Below are 5,191 nucleotides of genomic sequence, written 5' to 3'. Positions count from 1 at the left end.
CGCCCCCTCTTCAGCACCTCCCCGCCCCTCCCCACCTCGCCTCCCTACCTGCCCAGACCCGCCCCGCTCCATTGCCCGCCCCGCCCCTCTCCAAACACACAACGTGACCATGGCAACCGACTCAGGGACCAGCCTGCTATTGGTTCCTGGGAAGATAAGTGTCTAGAGCGTCTGGAGAAACCCCTCTCGGATTCCAGCGTGACTAGTTGCCAGGTGCGGATAAATTGCTTTTGCTCTGGCTCTTGCAGCTTCGCTTTCAATTGTTTTTTTTTTTTTTACCTCTATCTCTGTTTCTGTTTATCTCCTCTATCCATTCTGTATCTCCGCCTCTGTGTTTCTGGCCGTCTCTTTGTCTCTGTCTCTGTCTTTCTGTCTCTATCTTTGCCTCTCTTTTTCCAACTCTTTTTTTTTTTTGCCACGCAATTGGGGTTAAGTGACTTGCCCAGGGTCACACAGCTAGCAAGTGTCAAGTGTTTGGTCTGAGACCGAATTTGAACTCAGGTCGTTCTGACTCCAGGGCCGGTGCTCTATCCACTGCGCCACCTAGCTGCCCCTCTTTCTTTCCTTCCTTCCTTCCTTCCTTCCTTCCTTCCTTCCTTCCTTCCTTCCTTCCTTCCTTCCTTCCTTCCTTCTTTTCTTTCTTTCTTTTCTTTCTTTCTTTCTTTCTTTCTTTCTTTCTTTCTTTCTTTCTTTCTTTCTTTCTTTCTTTCTTTCTTTCTGTCTGTCTCTCTTCCTTTCTTTCTTTTCTTTTCTTTTGCCTGTAATTGGTAGAGACATAGATAGGGTATTCACATTTCAAGTTTGGAGACCTGAGAGAAATCAGCTACAATTGCGTTCATAACTTTATACTAATCTACCAATTTTGATTCTGTTTGCCTTTGGACCAGCTCCTACAGCTTTTGGGAGTCATTGCCCCTTTCTCCCTACCTGTGATGACACATATAAGGGACTCTGTGTGAGGAAACTTCCTTAATTATGTAGATCTCTACACGCTCTGCAACTCAAAGTTTAGAGAGTTGCCTTGGGCGCTGGGAGGTTAAATGATTTGCTCATTGTCTTACGGCCAGTATTTGCGAAAGGCAGGCAATGAGTCTAGATTTTCCCGACTGAAGCCTGCATTTTGCCCACTAAACTGATGAATGTTAATGAATTTTAGAGATGCTGGGATTTGTGTCTGACCTCCATCAGTGATGTTTACCAGGGTTAGGCTTGAGATTTACCTCGGAGACAGTAAGGAGAATGTTTGCATTCAGCGTCTGGTTAGACTAGATGACCTAACGAAAGACTGTTGGCTCTGGAGTCAGAAGCCTTATGTTTATGTTTTACTATTTGTGTGACATTGGGCAAATCATTTAGTTGTTCCCAACGGTTCCATTTCCTCATAAAAGGCAAGAGTTGGACAGTCAATAAACATTTAGTAAGTGCCTACTACGTCCTAGGCACTGTTTTAAGCACTAGGGATACAAAAAGAAATGAAAGAAGATAGTCCCTGCACTCAAGGAGCTCACAAACTAATGAGGAAGACAACAAGCAAACAAATATGTACAAAATTCATTTACAAGATAAATATGAAATAAGAAAGGGGAGTCACCAGAATTTAAAGAATTTTAATTGTGACTTGATGTCAGTAGCTACAGATGAGGACAGAAAGCATTCCAGGCATGGGAGACAGCTAGAGAAAATGCCTAGAGCCAAGAGATTGAATGTCTTGTTTTTGGAACAGCAATGAATGAATTGAATTGAATTCACTGAATTGAGAATTGTCTATGGAAGGCAACAAGGTGTAAGAAGGCAAGAAAAGACTAGGTTACGAAGGGCTTTGAATGCCAAAGAGAAGATTTTGTATTTGATCTTTGTGGCATTTAGGTGTCACTGAAGTAGGGGAGTAACATGGGCAGACCTGCACCTAAAGAGAATGACTTTGGAGGATGAACTAAGGATGGATTGTAGTGAGGAGAGTCTTTTAAGGCAGGGGACCCACTAACAACAGATATTGCAATAGTCTAGGTGAGAGGTGATAAGAACTTACACTAGAGTGGTGGTAGTGTCAGAAGATAGAAAGGGGAGTACTGAAAGATGTTGCAAAAGTGAAATGGACAGGGCATGGAAACAATTTGGATATAGAATGGAAGAGAGAGTAAAGAGTCCAAGATGTCATTGAGGTTGTTAGCCTTGGGGATTGGGAGAATGGAACTACCCTTAACAGTATTAGGGAAATTAGGAGGTGCAGAGGATTTAGGGGAGAAGATAATGAGTATGGTTTTTGATGTGCTGGGTTTAAAATGTCTACTGGACATCTAGTTAGAAATATCTAAAAAGCAGTTGGTGATGTGAGATTTGGTGGTCAGGAGAGAGTTTGGGGTAGAATACATAGATTTGTAAATCATCAGCATAGAAATGATAATTCATGGAAGCTGATGAGATCACTAAGTGAATTAGTATAAAGAGAGAAAAAAGAGGGCCTAGGATAGAAACATGAGGGACGCTTGGAGTTAGAAAGTATGATCTGGGGGAGGATCCAGCAAAAGATGCTGAGAAGGAGCAGTCAGACAGGTCAGAGGAGAATCAGGAAGACTGGTGTCCTAAAAACCTAGAGAAAAGAAAGTGTCAAGGAAGAGAGAGTGATCAACAGTGTCAAAGGCTGCAGAGAGGTCAAGGAGAATGAGGATTGAGAAAAGGCTATTGGGTTTGGTAACTAGTATCATTGGTAACTTTGGAGTGAATAGTTTTTAGTAGAATAATGAGGTCAGAAGCTGGATTGTAAGAAGTTAAGAAGAAAGTGAATGGAGAGAGAATGAAGCCACCTATTGTAGATGAATATTTTCAAGGAATTTAGCCACAAAAAGCAGAAGAGATACAAGGTGAAAGTTAGTGGGGATGAAAAGGTCAAGGGAGGGCTTTTTGAGCATGTGGGAGATGCATGCGGTTTTAGGCAATAGGGAAGGAGTTGTAATAGAAGGAGAGATTAATAATAAGTAATAAAGTGGGGATGACAGAGAGAACTTTCCAAAGAAGGCTGGAGTACAACACAAGAAAGAAGGGGCACATGGTCAGATGATTTACCCCATTCCACTACTCCTTTTCCCTCTGAAGGCTGAAGATTAGGCAGGAAATGACCCACCAGGAGATGGAAGTCAAATCTGCACAACAGGAATAGGAAGTCCCACTCCCCACCGACTTTCCTCTTGTTCTTTTTTCAAGGGGCAGGTGTAGCAGGAGATGGAAGGTCAAAGGTAAGATTGTTGCACATTGGGAATGGTCTCCACATTGTAGGTGGGAGATCAGGCTGGCAGCAGGGGATGGGAATTGCCTTGTGCTAGCACAAATGGAAGTTGGCTGTCCTTGAGGGGACACATGCATCAGGAGCTAGAAAGTATAAGGTCAGAAGTGACTAGCCAGAGGAAGTTCTGGTTCATTCTCTTTCAGCTCTCTAGCTCTAGATATGGGAACATAGGATCCTTCCAACTCTTAACTTTCTGGCCTTCTGACTTGCTTGTCTTCTGAAGGGAGTGAGGTAGCCTTAAGGCTTTCTGGGCTCTTGCCTTTTATGATTTTCTATGTTGCCAAGAGGGAGGCTGGAACTGCAGAGCTTCTAACAGAAGTAGTCTGCATCTGGCAAAGAGGATCTTTGAACACTGTGCATGGTATGAATGGAATAATGGAAGGAAGTCATTGGTGAAAAAGCAAAAGAAGACACAGAAAGGGCCAAGCTATAGCCTTATATGTTGTAAAATGAGCCCAGTTCTGTCCTTATGGAAAGAGACTAGTATAATTGATTTTCTACTTATTCTAAATATTATCTCTGGCAGCAAACAATGTAGTTTTCTCACGTATGAAGTTTGAGAATAAGTGCTAGTCTTTTCATCTATGCATTGGCAACATCTGCTTTAGGATAATTATATAATGGACATGTATCACTGACAACAAAGATAAGATGCAATTTCTCTTGGAAGGATGTGAAAAGAGCCTCAGAAATCTACTACAGGCACCTTATTTAATATATGAGTAAATGGATGGCTAGAGGAGTTAAGTGATTTACCCAGGGCCCTAACCACCTTATAGCAAGGTCTATTAAAATAGTTGATTGGTCTCCCTGACTTAAGTTTCTTTCAACTCTAGTCTATCCTCCACTCAGCTGTCAAATTGATCTTCCTTAAGCACAAGCCTGACCACGCCACTCCTCTTTTAAATAAACACTGGTGACTATCTCCTCCGGGATGAAATATAAAATCTCTTTGGCTTTTAAAGTTCTTTATAACTTGACCTTTAATAAAACAAACAACAACAACAACAACAACAACAACAACAAAAGAAAAAAAGCTTGTCTTCTTAAACCTTAGTTCCTACCATTTACTCTGCAATCCAGTAACACTGGTGTCCTTGCTCTTTGTAAGATAAGACACCCCATCTCCTGACTCTGGGCAGTTTCACTGTGTGTCCTTTATGCCTGAAACTTCCTCTTCATCTTCACCTCTGTCTTCTGGATTGTCTAGATTCCTTCAAGTCTTAGCTAAAATCCTACCTTTTGCAAGAAGCCTTTCCCAGTTCTCCTAATCTTAGCAGTTTTGTTCTGAGAGTAAACCCAATTTATCTAGTATAGATTTCTTATTTGTACATTGTTGTTTGCATCTTGTCTGCCTCATTAGACTGAGTTCCTTGAGAGCAGGAGCTGCTTTTTTTTTTCTTTCTTTGAATCCCCACCATTAGCACACTGCTTGGTGCTTAGTAGGTACTTAATACTTGTTGACTGATTCAGTCATATGAGGGACCTTAAGCACTTAATGACTGTGTTAGTGCTATACCATTATGTCTCTTTGGTCTGAACCGAATAGAATCCGGTATGAGAGAAGACTTATGGACCTTTGAGAACATGCAATATTTGCTTTATGATATAACTATTCTGAATCATTTACCCCAAAGAGGAAAAATTGTCTTAGTTTTTCTGCTTCAGATGCAAGTTGAATGAATGGATGACTGCATTGGAATGGTTTCTGCAACCAGGGCTGGTATAGCTCAGTAAACCCAGGGATGTCTACATGTTCAGCCCAGTACCCATGTTTTTGCAAATACTTTGTAATACTAAATGGTATCAAGAATGAGTATGAGATGCATCAGCATCTAACTTGAACAGTATTGATGTCACCTTGGCTGTTAAATTCTTGTCTTTTATTTTATTTTTTTTATATTAATA

Source organism: Phascolarctos cinereus, unplaced genomic scaffold (genome assembly GCF_003287225.1).
Source record: "Phascolarctos cinereus isolate Bilbo 61053 unplaced genomic scaffold, phaCin_HiC Scaffold_4;HRSCAF=312, whole genome shotgun sequence".
Classification (NCBI taxonomy): Eukaryota; Metazoa; Chordata; class Mammalia; order Diprotodontia; family Phascolarctidae; genus Phascolarctos; species Phascolarctos cinereus.
Note: the sequence above shows the minus strand (reverse complement) of the source record.